At 32.0% G+C, this 27,005-nt stretch overlaps 1 protein-coding gene across 10 annotated transcripts in view; it reads right to left on the bottom strand.

Annotated features, from left to right (window-relative positions):
* The window catches only part of CadN (neural cadherin), a 792,724-nt gene extending 767,861 nt beyond the window's left edge, over positions 1-24,863 (bottom strand). For 8 of the 10 annotated variants that reach the window (XM_073971033.1, XM_073971023.1, XM_073971025.1 and 5 more), the window contains exon 1: positions 23,454-24,859. The gene's annotated coding sequence lies outside the window, so the exon portion shown is untranslated. Of the gene's footprint in view, positions 1-23,453 lie in introns of all 10 variants that reach the window. The other 2 variants (XM_073971019.1, XM_073971020.1) reach the window with 2 other exon arrangements.
* Between the last annotated feature and the right edge of the window lie 2,142 nt (positions 24,864-27,005).

The following is a 27,005-nucleotide window of genomic DNA, read 5'->3' as shown; positions in this document are numbered from 1 at the left end:
TCTGTTAAATTTTCAACAGAAAAGTCGGGTTAAATGGTATTATGGAATTTTGTTGAATTCTCAATAGGAATGTCTGTTAAAATTCCAATAATAATATTCAATAGTAAAATCCTCGGAAATTCCAATAGAAAATTGTCTTGAATTTTTAGTTGAAAATCTGTGAAAAATTCCATAGAAAGTTATGTTAAAGATCAATACAAATTTAAAAAATTTCGTGTAGGCGTTAAAAGATATTGAAATGTTATTACTCCTGTTCCGGTACTTAAATCATACTCAATTATATTTCCCAATAAATTTCTTCCTACCCCTCCTTTTAAAAGTTTCCCAAACAATTGTGCAATCGTTAAATTTATTTTGTGCGTTTGTTGTTGTCCAACGTTCTGGGAAACTTTTCTGCAAGAGTGCCTCATCATCATCGTCGTCATCACACAGAAATTTCGGCGTAGTCAAGAGAGATGAGTTCAAGAATTTCTTGACATCAGGCCAAGAACTGTAAACGTTGGCACAGATTTTGACATACCGTTGTGTGTGTGTGCCTGTGTGTGAATCTTCAAAATATAACCATCTCCAAGTGTCAATGTTAAGGAGATGGTACCGAACAACTGAGAAACGTTCAATTGTTTTGCGTGTTCCAAATGTTGACACTAATGGCACTTCATGGAGATTCCATGACGTTGTTTTTCGGTTTACATCTTTGCAAAGATGTGCTGTGAAAAAACTACAAATATAAGAGATGCGAAAAATGTTGCAAATCTTGAGAATGTCTGTTCAAAATTTTTTGCAGTTGTAAAATATTTTATTTGGCGTGAAATTTTTTCTGAGCAATATGGAAAACAATGAAGCCGAAATTTCGCAAAATAACAGTCAAATAAAGTTTCATTTTAGTACTGATGAGAAGAAGAAGAAAAAACAATAACAAATATAAAGAATCACAGCAGGCCAAGGCACAGAGAAGCAGGCACTCGCGGCCCAACGTGAGTGTAATCAAGCATGTTTAACTGTCAAATAAATTGTACCACCAGCACTGTAGAGCATTAACGAAGATCTTCACTAACATTTTGTGCAACTCCAGCCATGACAACACTGCTGCCACCAATAACAACAATAAATAGCAACAAATTATTCCCACAGTTGCATTAGTAGTACCTTCTTTTTTGTTTGCAGAATCATACCGGTTCAGGTTGTCCTCCAGGTTGCCTTAATTTTGTCATTCTTTCGAAAAAAATCGTCTTCTTTGAGTTTTACCTTAACATCATTAGATGATAGTTTGGTTTATATATTGTCTTTTCTGGGAGCTTGTGTTGCTTGCACTCGATTCGTTACACAGAGTGTGAGTGCCATCGACTGACAATGCCAGCCAAAGTGTCTGAACACGACTTGCTGTTTTCCTTCGTTTGCGGTAAAAAATGAACGACTAACACAGAAAAAAACAGTCGTCTTACATAAACGTTGTGGCTAACTTTTGAGTTCACATGTGTTATGGGACACTGCACAAAATTTTTCAAAAAGAATATGTTGACATTTTCGATTATCTTAAATTTTCCTAATGAAAATTTTTTTAATTTTTCGATAGAGATTTTTGCTAATCTTTCAATGGAAAACTATTTGTAGTTTTTTTTTTGGAAAATTTGTTAAATTTTCAACATAATATTTTTTGAATTTTTATTTGAAAATTTGTTGAATTTTCAACCGAAAATTGTTTAAATTTTACGCAACAAAATTGATGAATTGAAGAAAATGCCATCAAATTATTAAAAGAGATTAAAAGGAAACAAATTCGGTTGAATTTTTATTGAAAATTCTGTTGACTTTTAAATAGAACTTTCAACGGGAGACTCTGTTACATTTTCTATAAAAAATTATGTTAAATTCCCAATAGAAAATTCTGTTGACTGTTTAATAGATAATTATGTTGGATTTTCAATAGAAAATTTGGTTAAATTTTCTACAGAAAATTCTGTTGAATTTTCTAAAAAAAATAAAAATCCCGTTTAATGGATTATTCGTTTGAATTTTCTGCAGAATATTCTGTGAAAATTTCAATACAAAATTCTTGTGAATTTTCAATAGAAAATACTTCTGAATTTTAATAGACAATTCTGAGAATTCAAAAAAAATCTGTTGAATTTTATATTTGCATATATATATACATATATTTGCATTTGCTGCTAAACTTTAATTGAAGATTTTACGCAAAATAATTGCTGAATTTGAACAGAAAATTTGTTAAACTCTCAATAGAAAATCCCTTCATGTTATTGAAAGAAATGCAAGAAAAAACAATTTTGGTTGAATTTTATTGTCAATTCTGACTTTTGACTTTTAAACAGAATATTCAATAGAATTTTCTGGAAAAAAATCTGTTAAATTCTCAATAGCAAATTCTGCTGAATATTTTATAGATAATTCTGCTGAATTCTCAATAGAAAATTTTGTTCAATTTTCTACAGAAAATTTTGTTAAATTTTCTACAAAAAAATCTGTTGAACTTTTAATAGAAAACATTGTTGATTTTTCATTAAAAAAGTATTTTAAATTTTTATTGGAAAATTCTCATCAATTTTTACAAGAAAAGTTTGTTAATTTTTTTTGAAAATTTAGCTGAATTTTCAGGGCGAAATACTGAACAACATTCAAATTCAGTTGAATTTTCAATAAAAAATTAAGTTCATTTTCAAAGAAGTCTTGTTGAATTTTCGATTTAAAATTCTGACGAATATTCAGTACAAAATAGTGTTGAATGTTCAAAAATATGTTTTGAACATTCGATATAATATTCTAATTGAATATTTAGAAGAAAATTCTGTTGAATTTGAATAGACAATTTTGTTGAATTATAAACAAAAAACTCTGTCCAATTTCCAACATAAAATTCTGTGGAATCTCCAATAAAAAATTCTGTTGTTCAATAAAAAAAAAAAATTTAATCTGTTTAATTTTCAATAGAAAAGTGTGTCGATTCTGTTGAATTTTCATTTACAATTCTGTTAAAGTTTTTATAAACAATTCCATTGAATTTTAATAGACTTTTCAACAGAAAACTTTATTTTTAGAATTTTCAATAGAAAATTAGTTGAATTATTGACATATCATTTGTGGAAATTTCTGTATAAAATTTGTTAAGGGTGTTGCATTTTCAATAGAAAATTCGGTTGAATTTTCAATAGAAAATTCTGTTGAATTTTCAATAGAAATTTCGGTTGAAATTTCAATAGCAAATTCAGTTGAATTTTCAATAGAATAGAATAGAATTTTCAACAGAAAATTCGGTTGTATTTTCAATAGAAAATTCGGTTGAATTTTCAATAGAAAATTCGGTTGAATTTTCAATAGAAAATTAGGATGAATTTTCAATAGAAAATTCGGTTGAATTTTCAATAGACAATTCGGTTGAATTTTCAATAGACAATTCGGTTGTAATTTCAATAGAAAGTTCGGTTGAATTTTCAATAGAAAATTCGGTTGAATTTTCAACAGAAAATTCGGTTGAATTTTCAATAGACAATTCGGTTGTATTTTCAATAGAAAATTCCGTTGAATTTTCAACAGAAAATTCGGTTGAATTTTCAGTAGAAAATTCGGTTGTATTTTCAATACAAAATTCGGTTGAATTTTCAATAGAAAATTCGGTTGAATTTTCAATAGAAAATTCGGTTGTATTTTCAATAGAAAATTCGGTTGAATTTTCAACAGAAAATTTTCAATAGAAAAGTCTGTTAATATTTCCATGGAAACTTCTGTTGAATTTTCATTGACAATTCTGTTAAAGCTTTAATAAAAAATTCTGTTGAATTTTTAATAATAATTTTATTTTTAGAATTTTTTAAAGAAAATTAGTTGAATTATTAACATAGCATTTTTGGAAATTTCTGTATAAAATTTGTTAAAGATGTTGAACTTTCAATAGAAAATTCGGTTGAATTTTCAACAGAAAATTCGGTTGAATTTTCAATAGAAAATTTGGTGGAATTTTCAATAGAAAATTCGGTTGAATTTTCAATATAAAATTCGGTTGAATTTTCAATATAAAATTCGGTTGAATTTTCAATAAAATTTCGGTTGAATTTTCAATATTATTTTTAATACAAAATTCTGTCCAATGTTCTGTAAAAAAATATGTTGAATTTATAAAAGAAAATTCTGTTGAATATTTAGTAGCAAAATTCTGTTGAATTTTTAATATCAAATTCATAATTTTTTTTGAATATTCCATATAATATTCTGTTGAATATTTAGAAGGATATTCTGTTGAGTTTGAATAGGCAATTTTGTTAAATTATAAAAAAACTCTGTCCAATTTCCAACATAAAATTATGTGGAATCTCCAGTAAAAAATTCTGTTGTTCAATAAAAAAAATGTTGAATTCTTAATATAAAAATCTGTTTAATTTTCAATAGAAAAGTCTGTCGATATGTCAATAGAAAATTCTGTTGAATCTTAATTTACAATTCTGTTAATGTTTTAATTTAAAATTCTGTTGAATTTTAAATATTCCAATTAATATTCTTTTGAATATTTAGAAGAAATTTCTGTTAAATTTGAATAGACAATTTTGTTGAATTATAAACAAAAAACTATGTCCAATTTCTAATATAAAATTCTGTAGAAATTGCAAAAAAATTCAGTTGTTCCATAAAAAAATCTTTAATTCTTTATACAAATATCTGTTTAATTTTTGATAGAAAAGCCTATTGATATTTCAGTTCAATTTTCTGTTGAATTTTCATTGACAATCTCTTAAAGTTTTAATAAAAAAAATTTTTAATTGACTTTTCAACAGAAAATTTAATTTTTAGAATTTTCAATAGAAAATTAGTTGAATTATTAACATAACTTTTGTGGAAATTTCTGTATAAAATTTGTTAAAGATGCTGAAGATGATGAATTTTCAATAGAAAATTCGGATGAATTTTCAATAGAAAATTCGGATGAATTTTCAATAGAAAATTCGGATGAATTTTCAATAGAAAATTCGGATGAATTTTCAATAGAAAATTCGGTTGAATTTTCAGTAGAAAATTCGGTGGAATTTTCAATAGAAAATTCGGTGGAATTTTCAATACAAAATTCGGTGGAATTTTCAATAGAAAATTCGGTGGAATTTTCAATAGAAAATTCGGTGGAATTTTCAACAGAAAATTCGGTGGAATTTTCAACAGAAAATTCGGTTGAATTTTTAATAGAAAATTCTGTAGAATTTTCAATAGAAATTTCGGTTCAATTTTCAATAGAAAATTCCGTTGAATTTTCAACAGAAAATTCGGTTGAATTTTCAATAGAAATTTCGGTAGAATTTTCACTAGAAATTTCGGTTGAATTTTCAATAGAAAACTCGGTTGAATTTTCAGTAGAAAATTCGGTTTAATTTACAATAGAAAACTCGGTTAAATTTTCAATAGAAAACTCGGTTAAATTTTCAATAGAAAATTCGGTTGAATTTTCAATAGAAAATTCGATCGAATTTTTAATAGAAAATTCTGTTGAATTTTCAATAGAAATTTCGCTTGAATTTTCAATAGAAATTTCGGTTGAATTTTCAATAGAAAACTGGGTTTAATTTTCAATAGAAATTTCGTTTGAATTTTCAAAAGAAAATTCGTTTGAATTTTCTATAGAAACTCGGTGGAGTTTTCTATAGAAAATTCGGTGGAATTTTCAACAGAAAATTCGGTGGAATTTTCAACAGAAAATTCGGTTGAATTTTTAATAGAAATTTCGGTTGAATTTTTAATAGAAATTTCGGTTGAATTTTCAATAGAAAATTCGGTTCAATTTTCAATAGAAAATTCGGTTGAATTTTCAATAGAAAATTCGTTTGAATTTTTAATATGAAATTCAGTTGAATTTTCAATAGAAAATTAAGTCGAATTTTTCATTGACGATTCAGTTGGATTTTCTATAAAAAAATCGTTTGAAGTTTTAATAGAGATTCTGTTGAATTTTTATTGAATTTTTCATTTTCTGTTGAAAATCATAAAACTTCTGTTGAATTTTTAATATACAATTCTCTCCAGTATTCAGTAGAAAATGACGTGGAATTTTTAAATGAAAATTCTGTTGAATATTTAGTAGCAAAATTCAGTTGAATTTTTAATATCATATTCTGCTGAATATTCAGTACTAAATTCATTGAACAGAAAATTTTTTGAACAGTCACAAAAAACATTGTCGAATTTGGTTAATCTTTCAGAGCAAATCCTGTTGAATTTTCAGCTAAAAATTATGCAAAATTTTAAATACAATTCTGAGAATTTTCAATAAAAATTTTTGTTGAATGTTCAATAGAAAATTTTGTCAAATTTTTAATAAAAAATATTTTGATTTTCAATTAAAAATTCCGTTTAATAGAATTTTCAGTAGAAAATTCTGCTGAATTTGCTGTAGAGAATTCTGTTGAATTTTTATTAGAAAATTCTGTCTAATTTTCCATTGAAAAATATATTGAATTTTCATGGAACAATTCTGTTGAATGTTAAGCTGAAAATTCTGCAAAATGTTAATGGACAATTCTGAGAATTTTCAATAAAATTTTTTTGTTGAATGTTCATATAAAATTCTGTGAAATTTTGAATGGAAAATTATGTTGATTTTTCAATAAAAAATCACGTTTAATGGAATATTCTGCTGAATTTTCAGTAGAATATTCTGTGGAAATTTCAATAGAAAATTATATTAAATGTTCAGTACAAAATCCTTTTAAATTTGCAATAGAAATTTTTTCTGAATTTCTAACAGAAAAATTTTCTAAATTTTCAACAGAAAATTCTTCTGATAGACAATTCTGAGAATTTCCAATAAAATGTTCAAAAAGAAATTGTGTTGAATTTAAAAAAAAAAAATCTGTTGAATATAATGCAAAAATGCTGCTGAACTTTAGTAGAATGTTCTGCTGAATTTTCCGTTTAAATTTCTGTTGAGTTTTCTATTTCTGTGGAATTACCAATTGATAATTTTGTTGCATTTTTAATACAAAACACTTTTTTAAGAGTGTTTGCAATAGAAGTTAAATTTAAAAAAAAATTATTTTGAATTTATTTTGAAAATTAAATTGTTGATAAAAAATATGAATTTTGGAATGGAATATCCCACATGGTTAGAGTAGATTTCCAAAACATTTGTCTTTAGTTCCCGCCATATAAAGATTCCGTTTAAGATTTCTGTTTTGCCATTTATTCTATTTGACCGTGTGTGTATGTATGTATATACAAATGTACAGGTATGTATGTATACATGACAAAGTCTGGATGTGTGTCTATCTGTCTGCCTTTGGACTTCCCTTTTTAAAAAAGTGTTCCAGCAGCAGCATGAGAATGGATTCTAACAAACTACTTACACTCCACTTAAGACAGAGGAACAATACGGCAAAACAAGTGAAAATAACAAATGGGACAAACGTGCAACACAAACAGCACCACCAATAACAACAAAAACATACCAAAAAACGGCAACATCATATATTCAGTCGGTTGCTAAACGAAATCTAAGCACATTGAAAGCTTAACGAAAGCAAGCAGAAGCATAACGAGATCTATCTGTATGTGTGTGGCACAAGCAAAGGAATTATAAATGGAGCAATTCTACAATGAGGCAACTCTTCAAGTGCAAAACCCTATGACTACATGGATTGTATATCGAAGGAGGTAGTTTACAAATGCCGCGAAAACTATACAATATTTCAAGAAAATTGCTAGTCTATCCCTCTTTTGAATTTGCAACAGGAAAAAATGTCATGTGAACTTTGTTGAGGATTTATGTTGCAATTATGTTGTGTATACAATTTTTTTCTTCTTTGCTGCATTGTCGTCGTTGATTTGCTTTTGTCAACGCTAGTGAACGGTGAACTTACTACCGATTTACGCACACGTTAACACATACTCTCGTCGTTGTATCTCTTTGAACACCTAAAGATTCTAGTGAAAATGCAATTCACCCCAAACTAAACTGGACCCTTGCTGCTCAGCCACTACTGGGATTCTTAGTGCTGATTGTGTGAGAAGAGTTCGTGAGTGCATTTGTCGTATTCTTGAATCGGCAATTTTGCAAGAAGGAAATCATTTAGTGTTCCAATGTTGGGTTACAAAGAGTTGTGGCAATGTCAGTAGTAGATATGTATTTAAAATTGCAGTTTTACAGTTGCAATTGTTGTTGCTATGGCCTCTGATCCATGTGCTGTGGGGAGAATACATTGTTGAACTAAATACTTTTTGCTTTGACATAAGCTTATCGTTTGTGCAAAAAACGAATCATAGGGATTTGAAATGAATAACGAATCTATTCAACAAGAACCCACTGTGGATCATAGAAAGAAGTATTTCATTTAGCATCCCTGAATACAGTCTTTGGAGTCTGTGTTGTCAGATAAATTCTAGGTGGTGATATTTTCATGTGGAAATTCACAAAATTATCTTCAAAATTAGATAAAATAAAAAAAATTATGTTACAACAATTTGTGCTGAAAATTCAATGAATCATTATTGAAAGTTCTACAGGAATTTTCATCGAAAATTCAACAGACTTTCTATGAAAATTCAATAGAATTTATTATTGAAAATTTAACAGAATTTATTATTGAAATTCAGCAGAAGGTTCTATTAAAAATTCAACAAAATTTTCTTTTAAAAATTCAACAGCATTTTCTGTGTAAAATTCAACAGTATTTTCTGTCGAAAATTTAACAGAATTTTCTATAAAAAAATCACCAAAATGTTTGTCTAAAATTCAACAAAAATTGTTGTTGAAAATTCAACAGATTTTTAAAATTTTATAGAAGTTTCAATAAAAAATTATGATGAATTTTTATTTATAAATTGCATTGTGTTTTCAGTAGAAAATTCTGTGAAATTTTGAATAAATATTTTTTTATTGAAAATATGAAAAGTCCACAGAATGTGTTGTAAAAATTTCAACCAAATATTCTGTAGAAACTTTCGTAGAAGTTTCAGTTGAAAATCCAAGAGAATTCTCTATTGAAAATAAAACAAACATTTCTATTGAAGCTTTAACAGAATTGTCTGTTGAAAATTTCACTGCATTTTCTGTGGAAATTTCACCACAATTTTCTAATGAAAATTTATCACCATTTGCTTTTTCAAATTCAGCAAAATTTCACATTCAACTCAATTTTTTGTTGGAAATTCAAATTTAATTTTTTTGTTCTAAAATCAACAAAATGATTTTTTATTGAATATTCAACAAAATTTTCGTTAGAAATTCAACAGAATTATCTGTTGAAAGTTTACTGCATTTTTCTGTTGAAAATTCACCACAATGTTATAATGAACATTTTTGTTTAAAATTCAACAAAATTAATTTCTATAGAAATTGCACCACAATTCTCTAATGAAGACTTATCACCATTTGCTATTTCAAAAGAATTTTTGTTGGAAATTCAAATTTCAATTTTGTTCAAAAATCAATAAAAATATTTTTTGTTGGAAATTCACCTTAATTTTTTATTGAAACTTCAACATAAATGTCTGTTGAAAATTTCACTGCATTTTTATACCCTCAGCAATTATGCTAACCAGGGTATATAAATTTTCATACGGGAAAAATGTGCCTCATCGAAATAATGGTTTTAGACCCCAACTATGTTTGAACTAAATCCGTTTCACACAATTTGGAGTTTAAGTAGCCATGTCCGTCCGTCTGTCTGGCTGGCTGGAGCGTACGATAGCTCTCGAGTGGATCACCCGATTCGCTTCAAAATTTGGCTTTCGTAATATTTTGTCAAAACTTAGTTTAAGTTCGATGATGGGTTATATCGGTCCACTCCCTCCGGAACCTCTCCCACAAAAGTTCGCAAATGTACGGAACATGTATGCGCATGATAACTCTTGAAGGGAGTAACCGATTTGGTCCATACTTTGGTCGTAAAATTTCTACCAGATGAGGTTCCAATATGGGCTCAATCCTTCGAGTACCTCCCACACAAAATTTCGGAATAGTTCTGTTTAGGACCTGCGGTCGAATCGCTTTGGTTTTTATTGTAAGAAGTTGTATTCACTGCGCCACCTTACGACGGTACAAGTTTCATCAGGGGCAAGTCCATACTTCCTGAGAAAATATCTCAAATATGTATTTACATGGCTGGAATAGTGGCTGGAGAGCACGATAGCTCACGAACTGATCAACCGATTTGGTCCAAAATTTGGCCTTCGTCATATTTTGTCCAAACTTAGTTGCAGTTCGAAGATGGGCAATACAGCTCCACATATTCCGGTACTTTGCCAATATTAAAAAAAAATCACTAAAATAGTATGCACGATATCTTTGAATGGGGCAACCAATTTGGTCCAAACTTTGGATCCCTTAATATTTTGCCAAAATTTAGCTTAACTTTTAAAATGGCCCATATTGGACTATATTTGTCCACTCTTTAAGGTACCTCCCCGACAAAAGTTGAACATTTGTGTCTAAATGCAGTTTAGGGTCTGGAAATGTATAAATATGCTGTTCGTTGTGGTCCTGTTTACAGTGATATTATGTTATCCGTGGACAAGTCGATGATTTCTGACATACTGGCCCAAAAGTTATACGATGACCCACTGAAATGACTAGTGGGTTCGATATCTATCGAAAAGATATGACTTCCAAAATAAGACCCACTTCCATAATGGACATTCCTTTAAGTACATTTTTGAACTTTAATCCTAATCCACATGTTTTCGTCAAAAAATGTCCAATAATTCGGAAAAGACCCTAATACTTAGATGAAACTTTCACTTCACATAGGCTGAGGGTATATCACTGTCGGCTAAGCCCACTAATTCGTTTTTACATATCTACTGAAAATTCACCACAATTTTCTAATGAAAATTTAACACAATTTTCTTTTGAAAAATCCATAGATTTTTTCTTGCAATTTCCGCAGAATTTTTTGTTAAAAATGTAATAGAATTTTCGATCGAAATATCAACAGATTTTTCTGTTGAAAACTAATTAGGAGATACTGTTGTTACTGCTCTATCAAAAATTCTACAGAATTTTATATTGAACTAGCGGACCCGGCGAACTTCGTCTCGCTATTAAGAAATAAAATTTCATACAAAAACTCAATTTTCGATTTTTCCAATTTTCCGACTTTTCCAGAGGGATTTTCCAAAATTTTCTTCCGCAAAGACCTTCTCCTCGAAAATGCGAATAACTGACAAAAAATTTTACAGAAATCGGCCTAGCCGTTCTCATTTTATGAATTACTATACATTTTTTACACCATTTTTATATATATAGATTCTACAGAATGTTTTATTGAAAATTCTACAAAATTTTATATTGAAAATTCTACAAAATTTTATATTGAAAATTCTACAAATTTTCTATTGAAAGTTCCGCAACTTTCAAAATGTTTTAAATATTTAAAATTGCACAAAATTTCATATTGAAAATTCTATTGAATCTAAAATTTCAACAGGATTTTCTATTAAAAATATTCTATTGAAAATTTCAAATAATTTACTATTAAAAATTCTACACAATTTTCTGTTGAAAAAACAACTGAAAGTTCTATTGAAAGTTCAATAAAATCTTCTATTGAAAGTTCAACGAATTTTTTGTATTGAAAATTCAACAGAATTTTTCAGCAGCATTTTCGACTGAAATATAACAGAATTTTTTTAAAACTAATCAGAAGTTACAGTTGAAAACTTCACACAATTTTCCCTTAAAAATTCAACAGAAATTTTTATTGAAAATTCTACAGGACGCAAAATTTTCCAATGAAAATGCAACAGAATTCTTGCTTAAAATTTAAAAGAACTTTTGTTGAAAATTCAACGGAATTTCGTGTTACAACTTTAACAGATTTATGTATTGAAAATTTCACAACATTTTCGGTTTTCAGGATTTTCTATTAAAAATATTCAATTGAAAATTCAACAGAATTTTCTGTTGAAAATTCAACTGAATGTTCTATTAAAAGTTCAACAACATTTTTATAGAATTGTTTGTATTGAAAACAAATTAAAACCGAAAATATTGTGAAATTTTCAAGGGATAAATCGGTTAAAGTTTTAACATAAAATTCTGTTGAATTTTCAACAAAAGTTCTTTTAAATTTTAAGCAAGAATTCTGTTGAATTCTTATGAAAATTCCACAAATTTTCTATTGAAAGTTCAACCGATTTATCTATCAAAACTTCAAAAAAATTATCTATTTGATATTCCGCAGAATTTCCTTTTAAAAATCGATAGAATTTTTCATAATAATGTTGAATTTTATTAGAAAATAGTATGCATTTTCAATCGAAAATTCTGTGAAAATTAAAACCGAAAAGTTTGTGAAATTTTCAAGAGATAAATCTGACGAAGTTCTGTTGAATTTTCAACAAAAGTTCTTTTAACTTTTAATCAAGAATTCTGTTGAGTTTTCAATAGATAATGTTGCGGAATTTTTAATACAAAATCCTGTTGAATTTTCAACGGAACAATCTGTGAAATTTTCGACTGTAACTTCGGATTAGTTTTAAAAAGAACGTTTTGTTGATATTTCAATCGAAAATTCTGCTGCAAAATTATGTTGAATTTTTAATACATAAAATTTTATGATGTGGAATTTTCAATACAAATTTCTGTTTAATTTTTAACGGAAAATTCTGTGAAATTTTCAACTGTAACTTCTGATAAGTTTTAAAAAGAAAATTCTGTTGATTTTTCAATCGAAAATTCTTCTGCAAAATTCTGTTGAATTTTCAATACAAAAACTTCTATAAAGATGTTGTTGAACTTTCAATAGAACATTCAGTTGAATTTTCAACAGAAATTTCTGTTGAATTTTCAACAGTAAATTATTTGAAATTTTCTATTGAATATTTTTAATAGAAAATCCTGAAAACCGAAAATATTGTGAAATTTTCAAGAGATAAATTTGTTAAAGTTTTAACATGAAATTCTGTTAAATTTTCAACAAAAGTTCTTTTAAATTTTAAGCAAGAACTCTGTTGAATTTTCATTGAAAAATTTTACGGAATTTTTATTACAAAGTCCTGTGGAATTTTCAATACAAATTTCTGTTGAATTTTTAATGGAAAATTCTGTGAATTTTCAACTGTAACTTCTGATTAGTTTTAAAAAGAAAATTCTGTTGATATTTCAATCGAAAATACTGCTGAAAAATTCTGTTGAATTTTCAATACAAAAAATTAGATGAACTTTCAATAGAAAATTTTATTGTACTTTCAATAGAAAATTCAGTTGAATTTTCAATAGTAAATTATTTGAAATTTTCAATAGAATATTTTAAGTAGAAATTCTGTTGAAATTTTAATTTCAATAGAAAACTCTGATAAATATTCTATAAAAAATTCTACCGAATTTTAAATAGGAAATTCTGTGGAATTTTAAATAAACAATTAGTTAAAATTTTTTTATAGAGAAATCTGTTGAACTTTCAATAGAAAATTTGTAGAATTTTCAATATAAAATTCTGTAGAATTTTTTAATAAAAATTCTGTAGAATTTAATATAACATTCCGTAGAATTTTTGATAGAACAGTAACAGTATCTCCTAATTACTTTTCAACAGAAAATTCTGTTGATATTTCGATTGAAGATTCTGTTAAATTAAAAAAAAAAATCTGCGGAAATTTCAAGAAAAATCTATGGAATTTTCAAAAGAAAAGTGTATTAAGTTTTATAAATTTGTGGTGAATTTTCAAAAGAGATAATTATTTTGAAGTTTTTATAGAGGAAATTTGTGAAATTTTTATTAGAAAATTCTGTAGAATTTTCATTGGAAAATTCTGTAGAATGTGTTGTTGAATTTTTAACAGGATATTCTACTAAAAGTTTAAGAGAATTATCTGTTGAAAATTCAACAGAATATTCTATAGAAAATCTCAAAATTTACTATTGAAAATTCAACAAAATTTAATGTTAAAAATTAAACAAAAAATTTCTATTGAAAATTCAATAAAATATTCTATTGAAAATTCAACAACATTTTCCTTTGAAAATTAATCACAATTTTCTATTATAAATTCAACAGCATTTTCTGTTAAAAGTTCGATATCATTTTCTGTTAAAAATGAAACAGAATTTTTTACTGAAAATATAAAAAACAAGTAAAAAAGTGTCAGTCGGCTTTGCCGACAGATATATACCCTCAGCCAATGTGAAGTGAAACTTTCACCTGCGGACAGATCGAATGTATTTAAGATCTCTTCAGAATTTTGTGACCCTTTTTGGACATTTGAACTTCCCGACAAAAATGTGGGTTAGGAATTAACTGCACTAAGACACAAATGTTAAACCTTTGGTAGGGTAGGTATCCTTGGGCAGGACCGATATGGGCCGTTTTAGAAGTTAAACTAAAATTTGAGAAAATATTAGAAGATCCAACGTTTGGACCAAAATGGTTGACCCATTCAAGTGATAACGTCCTAGCATTAGTGACATTTTTTAAATAGTGGCGAGAAGTACCGAAAGTTGTGAACCGGAAATGTTGGACGAAATCGCACCGAAAATGTTGGACCAAATCGGTTGAACAGTTCGAGAGTAATCGTGCTCTCCGACCGCCACATATGTGCGAAATAGGGGGTTTTTACACCTTTCGGGCTGTTTTCCCAAGAAATATGGACTTGCCCCTGAAAAAACTTTTAACGTCGTAATAGAGGTAGCGAATGCAAATCGCTTCAACAAAAATCAAAGTGATTCGAGAGCAGGTCTTAAAGTGAACTTATCCGAAATTTTGTGAGAGAGGTACCAGAAGGAGTAGACAAATATAGTCCATATTCGAACCTGATCTATATCTGGTAGATATATTAGGATGTGCAAAGTATGGATTACATCGCTCACTCCCTTAAAGAGTTATCGTGCGCAAAATTTTTCCGAACATTTTTGAAGTTTTGTGGGGGAGGTACCTGAAGGAGTGGACCGATATTGTCCATCTTTGAACTTCAACTGTGTTTTGATAAAATATTATGAAGGCCAAATTTTGGACCGAATCGACAGATCCGTTCGAGAGTTATCTTGCGCTCCAACCATTACACAAGGTGTCATAGGGGCTTTTTGCACCTTTCCGGCCATTTTCTCAGGAAGTATGGACTTGCCCCTGATGAAACTTATACCGTCGTATGGGGGGAAGTGAATACAAGTTGCTGCAACAAAAATCAAAGCGATTCGAGAGCACGTCCTAAACTGAACTTATCCGAAATTTTGTGTGGGAGGTACCCGAAGGAGTGGACCGATTGAGTCCATATTGGAACCTCATCTAAGTCTGGTAGAAATTTCACCATGTGCAAAGTATGGACCAAATCGGTTACTCCCTTCAAGAGTTATCGTGCCCACAAATTTTCCGAACATTTTGGAACTTTTGTGGGGGAGGTACCGGAAGGAGTGGACCGATATAACCCATCTTCGAACTTAAACTAAGTTTGGACCAAATATTGCGATAGCCAACTTTTGGACCAAATCGTCCAAACATACTTGGGGTCTAAAACCATTATTTCGATGAGGCACATTTTGCCCGTATGAAAGTGTATATACCCTTTCTAGCCTAAAGGCTGAGGGTATAAAAATGTATGTCATGCCGTTGATCTTTATTCAAGGCAGTAACATTAGGATATTTTCGGGAGTCGTCACCATTAAAGGGTAAAATATTTCGTTGTGTTTGAAACTTCTGAGCCACAGAAACTTATAACTCGAGCACCGAAAATTCGCCTTTGGTCCGATACAAATTCGCCTTGGTAACATATCCGATTGAGCTCAAACTTTGGAAATCTTAATTTTTAACAAAACTAAAAATTTTAGGAGGATGCCGCATAAACAAATCCGGCATCGATTTGTTAAAACCACTCTAGCCCCACATATTCCAGTAGGGTTCATGGCTCCACTGTTTGTCATCATTATGCTGTTTTCATAATACCCCACAAAAACACCAATCCAAAGAAACAAATTACTCCAGGATGGAACAAAAAGTCACTTGTTGTCAATTGTGTTGTGTTATTACAGCTTCCAGGGACTGCACACAAAAATGGGGTGACAAGTACAGCAGCAAATTTTGTAATACTTGTGTGGTAGTGGATTTTCTTTTTGTTCTATAGCCTGCATTTAATAATGCTAGCTGTTGAGGTTGCTGCAGCTATTATTATTCTTAACCAACCTAAGCATGGAAAATAGTTCAGGATTGTTTTTTTTATAAAACAAAAAATCCCAATTTGCTCCACGTTGAACAGTTTTCAGTTGTTGTGTCCCTTACACCCTAAACTCAGGTTGTGGAGCTAGTAGGTTTTTGTACAAAGGCTTTCATGTGAGTCTCCTCTTCTGTTGCTTTTTTGCTGTCACTGTCATCATACATTATGAGTAATTGTCTTTTATTGTCATTTTAGATACTCTTCTGTTCCACCAGTTATAGGTCCATATGTTTGGGTGTTTGTGTATACCAACTTCATATTCATCATTTATTATGCTCTGGATGATGTTGATGAAAAATAATGTTTGTAGATTTTCTTGTGTTTATGGTTCCTCTTTGCTTGCCGGTCTACTTTTGACACGATTTTCAGATATGGAGCATCTACTTGTGAGAGATGTTGGAAAGAAAAAAATAAATAAATGTCGCAGTACAGATAGACCTATAATACTGCGAAAGGATTGCCAATACAATCAATTAGAAAGGTAATGTATGATCGCTATTTGATTGGAATGTCCTTCAAAATTAAAAAAAAACTTATTGGACGCTAACATTTTTAGGAAATAAATAAACATTTTATTCGAAATATTTAGACACATAATATTTAAAACAATCATCACCATCTCATTAATCACCCTCTGATTGCATTATGCCCATCACCATAGAATGATTTATTAACTTTACTTTAAAAACAACCAAGAAAATGGTGTCTGGTAGCCAAAAAAAAAAAAGAAAATCATAATTTTAAAATACAATTAGTAACATTACACCTCCCTCCTATTCACGACTGCCTCTGGTATTTTTAAAACACTTAAAAAAGGCAATTAATTTAACACACAAAATATTACGCCTATTTTTAGAGTGTTGTCCGTCATGTTGTTCGTGACGTTCGCTTCGTTCCTTTTTGATGTTATTTTCATATTTCATTAATTTAGTACATCAATTTATTGTCTCTTCCTAGTGTTCCATTAGTTGGATTTCTTCAAGGCAATCATATTTGCCACGCATAATTCGCATCAAACTATTTAGAAAAGTGCTAAGACGGGAATATATTCTTTCCTCATTACTCCGGGATACTGTCGATAAGTAACGATAGACTGCAATGTGAAACTTAATTCTTCTCTCTTTGAAATATCCAAGGAATTATTGGAATTTTTGCAAACTTCTGTCGAAGTAGTTTTTTGCTTTTAAAGAAGATTTGGTTTCATGAATGGAAAATACACACATGAAACTATATACATAATACATACATAACATTAAAATGATGAGTTATAAAGAATCAAGTTCTCCATATTCACAGAAATACATATGAAATTCTTGCGAATACGTATGTCTGTATGTAGTATGTTATGATTTCGTCTATTGCACTGTGTCGTTTGTTGTTTATATTATCTACACTACTGAAGATTAATATTCGAAAGTAAAAGTAGAGTTTTGTATGAGGAAGAGGATGGATGATAACATGCAAAAGTCCTAAAGTGAAATTCTGCTTTTTTTTGTTACTGCCAAAATTCGGTTGTGGGTCTATACCAAAACTTTCTATTGGAAATTCCACAGAATTTTTGTTTAAAGTTCCACACAACTTACGTACTTAGCTGGCCACTCCCTGGACAACTCCCTGTTTCACTCTACAGGTCTTGGACTTCTTACTTACTTACTTAGCTGGCCCATTACAGAACATTTGTTTCATAGACCGAACTAAGAAACGATCTCCAATTCTCTCTGTTTCGTGCTTCGCTTTTTGGAATACCGCTCCTTGTCATCTCTTCATCCACTTGTTTGCGCCATCTATTCTTTGGCCTTCCAATTCTGCGTGCACCGCCATGTGGCTCCAATTTATACGCCTTTTTAGCGGGTTCGTCATCGCTCATTCTTATTATATGGCCTAGCCAACGCTGCATCTCGATACGTTTAACTATATTGATGTCGTTGTATAGCTGATACAGCTCGTGGTTCATACGACGTCGATATTCACGTCGATGACACAGATCGGTCCGTAGATCTTTCGAAGAATTGTTCTCTTAAACACGCCAAGCACTGCATTATCTGCTTGCGCAAGTACCTAGGCTTTGGAACCATACATCAGCACGGGTAGTATCAGTGTTTTGTAAAGCGTTATTTTTGTTTGACGAGTTGTGGCTTTGTTTTTAAAGTGCTTACTTAAGCCAAAGTAGCATCTGTTGGCCAATACAATTCTTCCTTTTTATTTCACACCTGATGTCGTTTGTTGTGTTTACGGAAGTGCCGAGGTAGACGAAGTCTTTTGCTACCTCAATATTATAGGAACCAACTTCCACAGTCGGTCCGAGCTCAATGGACGCATTGCGCGTCGACACCATCAACTTGGTCTTCTCACCGTTTACCGCCAGACCCACTTTAGCAGATTCTCCTTCGACCTTTATAAAGGTATCAGTTACTTCTTTTACTGATCGGCCCACGATGTCTATATCATCAGCATAAGCAAGTAACATTTTTATTGGTGTAGATTGTGCCACATCTTTTGACGTTTGCCTCTCGTATTACCTTTTCTAGCAGCATGTTGAAAAGATCACACGAAAGACTGTCTCCTTGCCTGAAACTTCTTTTGGTACAAACCTCTTCGGAGAGGTTCTTTTCTATTTTAACTGAAGATCTTGTGTCAGTTAGAGTCATTTTACAAAGCCGAATGACCTTTGCGGGGATACCAAATACAAACATGGCTTGGAATACCTTTGAACGTATCGGGCTGTCGAAGGGTGCTTTATAATCGACAAAAAGGTGGTAGGTGTCGATCTGCATCTTTTGGGTCTTCTCCAGTATTTGCCGCAGGGTAAATATCTGGTCAATTGTGAACTTGCCAGGTTTAAAGCCGCATTGGTATGGTCTAATTATTTCGTTGACCATGGGCTTTAGACGTTCGCACAATATCCCTGACACTATCGTGTAGGCGACAGGGAGAAGACGTATGCCCCTATAGTTGGAGCATAAAGTCTTATCTCTTCCTTACGGACGGGGCACAGGATACTCAGGTTCCAATCGTCGGGTACTCGTTCTTCCTGCCAGGTGGTGCTAACTAGCTGATGAATACACCTTATCAGCGTTTTGAACAGCTCGGCTGGTAAGCTATCGGCTCCTGCCTCCTTATTATTCTTCAGCCGGTTTATTGCTGTCTTTACCTCATCTTGGTCGGGTGGTATACATTCAATACCATCTTCTGGAATTGGGACTGTGGTATCTTCGTCGACTTCGCTACTATTGGATACCAACAGTTTGGAAAAATGCTCTTTCCATATCCTTAGCACACTATCTGGTCTCTACAGGAGGATGTTCCAGTCCCAAAGCCATCAGTTTGATGTTTCACTCTTTGGTAGAATTTTCGCACTTTATTCTGTCTCCTGTACATCTCGATTTGTTCACACTCCCGCCTTTCCATCTCTCTCTTTTTCCTGCGGAAAAGACATTTCTCCTCTCTTCTTTTCTCCCGATACCTCTCTCGTACTCTACGCGTTGATAATGATTGTAAAATAGCCCTATATGCCGCATTTTTCTCTTCGGTAGCAGCACGACACTCCTGGTCATACCATAGATTCCTTGGTGGAGGTCTCTGGTATCCAAGTACTGATTTTGCGGCTGTTTTCATGGAGTGGCAATGTTTTGCCATTGTCCTGATATGTTATTAAGCAGTTGGGCCAGTTGAGTGAAATATGCTATGACTATCTGTTGTGATTGCAGCTTACCGATGTCCAACTTCCGTGTTGTGTCTGTTCGCACTTTTTTTGCTACGTTTAATCTGGTACGTACCTTTCCTGCAATAAGGTAGTGGTCCGAGTCTATGTTTGCGCCTCGGAACGATCGTACATCCAACACACTTGATGCATGTCTTCCATCTATCACAACATTATCAATTTGATTTCTTGTTCTTTGATCTGGCGACAGCCAGGTGCCCTTATGAATATCGAGATGCTTAAATCTTGCACTGCTAACTACCATGTTTCTTGCAGCTGCAAAGTCTATCAGCCTCATACCATTGTCAGATGTTTCACTGTTGAGACAGAATTTCCCGACTGTTGGTCCAAAGATATTCTCCTTTCCAATTTTGCCATTAAAATCGCCTAGTATAATTTTAATGTCATGGGCAGGGCGATGGTCATAAGTTTCTTCTAAGCGCTCTCAAAATATATCTTTGATCTGTTCGTCCTTGCCTTCAGTGGGAGCATGAGTGCAAATAAAGCTGATGATGAAGAATTTTGCTTTTAATCGGATTGCAGGGAGTCTTTCATTCACTGGGGTGAAGCTGGAGACCAGATGTTTTAACCTCCGACCAACTACAAATCCGCAACCAAACTCATGCTTTGTGTCATGGCAGCTATAATACAGTGCGTCACCTTTAGGTGTTGTTGTGACGCCTTTCCCTTTCCATCGTATTTCCTGTATGGCAGTAATGTCGGCCTTGTTCTTTTCAAGTACATCTGCCAATGCATAAACTGCACCTTCTCTATAAAGTGCGCGAACATTCCAGGTGCAGATTCGCAGATCATGGTCCTTAAAACGTTTGCGGGGGTCGTCAACTTTAGAGGGGTTTGTTTTTCTTTTCTATCGTTTTTTCATAGTAGGCTGTTTTTTCTAGGGTAGGGTTACTAAGCCGACGTCCAAGTTTTTAACGTTCTTAACGGGTGTTAAAGGCAGTTCCCCAGGTGGCACCACGGGGAGGTCAGTGTCCACTTGAGATTGAAGAGGGACCAAGATAAATCCTGGGCTTTGCCATGTTAAAGCCGGTCAAGACCGTTCCTTGGTTCTTCCATTCCCTACGTCACCCACCATGTTTAGGTGGGGCCATAAAATCCAAGCTGGATCTGACGCAACAAAACCCAACTAGGGTTTTTAACGTTTGGGTCTGTACTTTCAAAAAATCCTCAGCTCAAATTGTCTGCACAAGATTACCTTAAAACCAGTAAGGAAAGGATCAAAGTCGGGCGGGGCCGACTATATAATACCCTACACCACTGTGAATATGTAAAATATAAATCGGAGCTATATCCAGATCTTAACCGATTTTGATATAATTTGGCACATTTATTTCCAGCTCAAATTGTCTGCACAAGATTACCTTAAAACCAGTAAGGAAAGGATCAAAGTCGGGCGGGGCCGACTATATAATACCCTACACCACTGTGAATATGTAAAATATAAATCGGAGCTATATCCAGATCTTAACCGATTTTGATATAATTTGGCACATTTATTTCCAGACATTGACATTCCAAATATCATTGAAATCGGACTTATATATCGTGTTTGGAGCTGAAAATACACGAAATCGGCCGAAAATATATATGGGTGCTATATCCAAATCTGAACCGATTTCGATATAATTTGGCACATTTATTTCTAGACTGAATTCGGTCACACATTCCAAATTTCATCGAAATCGGAAATATATAGCGTGTTTGGTACAGAAAATACGTGAAATCGGCCGAAAATATATATGGGAGCTATATCCAAATCGGAACCGATTTCGATATAATTTGGCACACTTATTTCTAGACCGAATTCAGTCAAACATTCCAAATTTCATCATAATCGGACGTATATAGCGTGTTTGGTGCAGCAAATACGTGAAATCGGGTGAACATATATATGGGAGCTATATCCAAATCTGAACCGATTTCGATATAATTTGGCTCAATTTAAGTGGCGAAATTTCGTGGCCACTGGGAACCACATATGTAAAATTTCAGCTAGTTCAAGCAAAAAATGTGGCTAAGATCCCTAAAATACCTTAAATCGGGAGGTATCGTTATATGGGGACTATACCGAACCGTGGACCTATCTTGACAATTTTAAGTGGAGCAATTTCGCGGCCATTGAGAACCTCAAATGTAAAATTTCAGCTAGTTTGGGCAAAAAATGTGGCTAAGATCCATAAAATACCTTAAATCGGGAAGTATCGTTATATGGGGACTATACCGAACCGTGGACCTATCTTGACAATTTTTAGTGGAGCAATTTCGAGGCCATTGGGAACCTCAAATGTAAAATTTCAGCTGGTTTGGGCAACAAATGCAGCTAAGATCCTTAAAATACCTTAAATCGGGAGGTACCGTTATATGGGGGCTATACCAAAACTTGGACCGTTATAGCCCATCTTCGAACTTGATCTTCCGACGGCTAAAAAAATGGTATTCCCCAATTTTCAGCGAAATCGGTCAACAAATGCGACCAGTATGTTGCGAACGGACGGACGGACATGCATAAATCGACTCAGAAAGTGATTCTATGTATATCCCTAGAAGGAACTATGGGTATATCTCGCTTCCTTTTGTATGTTACATACAAATGCACTAACATATAATACCCGTTACCACATAGTGGTGTAGGGTATAATGATGTACAGTGTAATTCAAGCTAGTGTTGATAGCTTCGACATACACGTGCACATTGTTCTATTATTAATCACCAAATAATAAGAACAGGGAAAATCATTAGAACGTTCGAAATTAGAATCTTACATAAATAGAGCATTAAATGAAAATTATCTCTGAGATGGGGTTTGTTCTGTGTTGTCAATATCATGGGCGTCATCGCCCAAGAATGTTTTCCGATTTTTTTTTCAATCAACTTAAACTTTTCTTCAAATATCTTTCCTAATTCGGACCGATTCCAGAATTTTTTCCGAATTCGGACCGCTTTCTCTCAGAAAATCTAAATTTTTCTCCGAATTTTCCAAGAATTTACTACCTAATTCGGACCGAATTCTTCGTGAAACTCTAAAAGTTGTTTAAGAATTTCCTTAGACAATTCTTTCCATACAAATTTCGTACCGAATTCGGCATCAAAATCGGAAGTTTGTTCAGAGATTCTGTACGAATTCGGAAAAAAATGTTAGCGGGGTATTGTCTGAAACCATTATTGTGATGAGGCATATTTTGTCCGTATGAAAGTGTATATATGGGCAATATTTGTGACGAATATTTCGATGTGTCACAAATTGAATGACAAATTTAATTATGCCCTCCATAATATGGTGCAGGTATAATAAGAAGAGCTGGTCAATATTTTTTGCCATATGATGCTAATGAAAATATATTCCACTAAATTTATCGGCTAGGTCACTAACAACATTTATTACTAAGTTTGAAATATATTTTTTTTGTGTGAGGGGGGTCTTAAGATGGACTAGTTCCCAAATTAAAAAAGTTAAAAGTCGAAAGTCCAACCGCCTACTAACTTCCTTCCTTCTCACACAACTCGAATCGTGATTCTAAACTAAACTTAAGCTAACACAGCTGTGGATTGCATATTGCTTTCATATAAAATACCTTGTTATGATTTTGATAGAAAACTTACCTTATTCAAAACTGCTGAATCAAATTACACCAATTATTATTGGTATGCTAAATCCATATAATGTAATGTTTCCTTCTGCAGTATGCAACGATTTCAATTTATTGCGAATACACTATAATTCAATTTTTAATTATTTGTTTACCAAAATACATATATTTCAATTTTAATTTATTAGTTTTGTTTGAATATTTTTAAAATGCTCATTTCTGAAAATTTTGACTTAATAATAAACAACTTCCTTTGTTTCTCGTTTAATTTAATACACTTTATTTCAGTTTTTTGTTAATAATGAAATCCATATGCCATCTGAAGACACAAAGAGGCTAATGTGAGTGAATGTACCCGCCATGTACATTCATAGCATGTGCATGAATACACTTGAATTTTCCTTCGATATAAAATTGTTGTTTTGTTCACTTTATAAAAATAAACATTCTCAGCCTCAGAACACGTAAACAAAATATTGCCTTAAAACAAATGGCAGCATATTTACTTCACTTATTTGTCTTCTTCATCTTCTTCTAGGAAATTTAATTTCACTTTTAGATCTTCAAAGATATTTTTGCACATATTCCCCCAACAGCGTTGAGTTCACACAAAAGGGCAACTGTGGGTGATGATGATGACGATGAGTTTGGTTGTTTTGGCATATGTACATATAAGCACACACACACTCACACATAAATGTGTATTTGTAAAATTGCTTTCACTGGAATTTGTAGTTACAATTTCATATTTCTAAATTAAAGTTAAACTACACAAGGCGTACCCTCCTCCTTTCACACAACAATTGAGGGAGTTGCAATTGCATTGAAAAGGAATAAGGAACACACACGCACGCACACACCATGAACCATAACTACACTGAACATTTGTATGCATGCATCATTCTTACATTGCTCTGCACTCTCTCGTTAATGTAATGAATTATGCTAAAAATAAATTCTCCTCAAATTCACATACGCAATATAAGAACCGTTATAATAAATCGCAAAATGAACAGCAGCGAATAACTCTACGAAAGAAAAAAAAAAACTACCGGAAAAAGTTTCATGCACATACACGAACAGCCGGATGCTGAAGCGACAGCCCTTCTTCTTCTTTGTTCCCGAAGACGATGAAGGCACGCACAAACCAATAAACACAACCGACAAATTGATTTCGATTTTTTTACTTTTTAATTGGCACTGTGAAGTATTTTTTACAATTTCAATTAATTTTCAATATTTCTTTTATTTTTCACTTGATTTCCTCACAATTGTGATTTATTTTATTTTTTTTTTTCGGTGGTAAACTTTTCACCCAATTCTCATTATTAAACTTTTGTTTTTGTTATTCAAATTAAAACCGTCGAAACATGCGCTCATCTCCACAATGCAACCCGTTCGGTATGTTTGTTTACATACGACTAAACCGGTCGGTCAGTCGTCATCGTTCACGAGTTATTGTTGTTTTGATGCTCCAACATGTAATGTTGGAGTCCCCCCCCAAATTCTCTGGTAGATGGATGGATGGCTTGTGCTTTGTTTACATTTACTCTATTTTGGAGATCATAGGCTGTTTCTCTCCACGTAACTCTCAAAGTTTTGTCGATTCTCATCGGTTTAACTCTTTTAGCACGTGTTTTATTTCAAATCCAGTTATTGTTTGTTATTTTTCGTTCGTTTTATAACAGAACATTACTCTCAGAGTTAATGAATGCACAAAGGAGAGCCCCATTAGCTGATATTTATCTCCGGATTTTCATTGTGTTCATCTCTTCTTTTGTTTTGCTAAAAGCAAACAAAAGACCGGTGTTTTTTGTTTTGAAAAAAAAGAGGAATACAAAATCAAAATAAAAATGCAAATGTTTATACAGTAGGGTTAAAAAGTATGCGCACAGAAGTGCATTTTGTCACTTTGATTATTCTATGAAATCCCCTTTTGATATCTTTTTATGCTTTCGGCATTTAGGCTAAGAGTGGTTGGTATAAATACAATAATACTTTCAAAACGATGACTCCTCGAAATAATGGAATAGGACTTTAAATATAACGGGATGAAATTCGTTTTAGGTAATTTAGGTTCGATTTAGCCCTGTCGTCCGTCTATCTGGCTGGCTGGCTGGAGCGCAAGATCATTGTAGAAAGTATCAACCGATTCGTTCCAAAATTTGAGCTTCATAATATTTTATTCATACTTAGATCAAATTCGAAAATGAGCAATATCAGTACACTCCCTCTGGTCGAACTTTGTATACCCTCCACCATAAAATATTCTGAACAAAAACGGAATTTTTATTTTCTTTTCTGTCCATAATTTTAGGCGGAGATTTTTTATTATACACTCCACCCTAGTTTGTCATTCCGTTTGTAACTGTTCGAAATAATCATTGTAGACACCACAAACTATATATCGCTCATTTACTCAAAGAGTGGCATAACTCAAAAAGTGCGTTTTCTTTGTTAGCAATTTATATTTTTTCTACAATTTATACTTTATCTTGTGTCAAATTTTCATGCTGATATGTCTAAAACTCAACGAGTTACAGCGCTTTTACTACGAGTTTGGCATAACTAAAACAAGTAAAAAAGTGTCAGTCGGCTTTGACGACAGATATATCAAGCTTTTTGTAGAAAATTAACTTATGTTGAAACTGAGGTATGGGGTATTGTAACTCGCGATCAGTTTTACTATACCATAACTTTTGACTGCATTTCGGCAAAATAAACTGTTTTAGCCCGATTCACCGAGGGGTTTCTTAAAATAATAATTTGAGCGGAAGTTGTGGTCGTACTAATGTAAAAAAATCGGAAAAAATCGTTGAAATAAACGAGTTTCATTATGTTATTTTCCAATTAGTGGTTTTACAACACAATGTAGAGCTTAATACTCAAAGGAGAAGTTAAAGAGCACACTTCAGAGTTGAAGTTTCTAATGTATGATTTTTTAATATATCCACTGTATCTACCTCAAACGGATGCTGACATTTTGAAACCTGAAAAATGGGGTTTTTTGAATTTTTGCTCTAATCGGGACGCGCAGCTGGATTACCCTAAAATCTTATTATTGGATTGTAGTACTCGCGATTTCGCATTTTTTAATGTATAACATGAGGGTGTAGCCCTCACAGGATCACAGTAATCTGGGCCTAAACACGAAATTTTTGTGCGTAAATTTTTCTCAAAAACCTATTTTTTTGGTTTAAAATTTACAAACATCATTCGATTTCCGTGGAAACCCGCGTAAATTTAGTTTTTTTACGTTCTGAATCTAACAAGCCACGACGCATAAAAATCCACCCACTAGATCGGCGGATATGATACCCTTCAAATTTCGAAAATTTGCAAAAAATTATTTTGAAAATATCGCATATTAAAACGCGTTTTGGATGTGTCAGTTCTACTTAAATAAATAGATCGATACGCGTGTTTAAACTGCGCAAAAACAGATATTTAAAAACTATCGCTAATCCAGAGATATAATAGATTTTTTCTAAAAATTTAGTGCGATGCTACATCCATGGTTCTTGATGGATCGCATTGAAACGGCATATAAGGATGTATTTTTTAA

Source organism: Musca autumnalis, unplaced genomic scaffold, assembly GCF_047663935.1.
Source record: "Musca autumnalis isolate F117 unplaced genomic scaffold, ASM4766393v1 scaffold_2, whole genome shotgun sequence".
Taxonomy (NCBI): Eukaryota; Metazoa; Arthropoda; class Insecta; order Diptera; family Muscidae; genus Musca; species Musca autumnalis.
The sequence above is the reverse complement of the archived record's forward strand: the minus strand, read 5'-3'. Positions and strand labels throughout refer to the sequence as shown.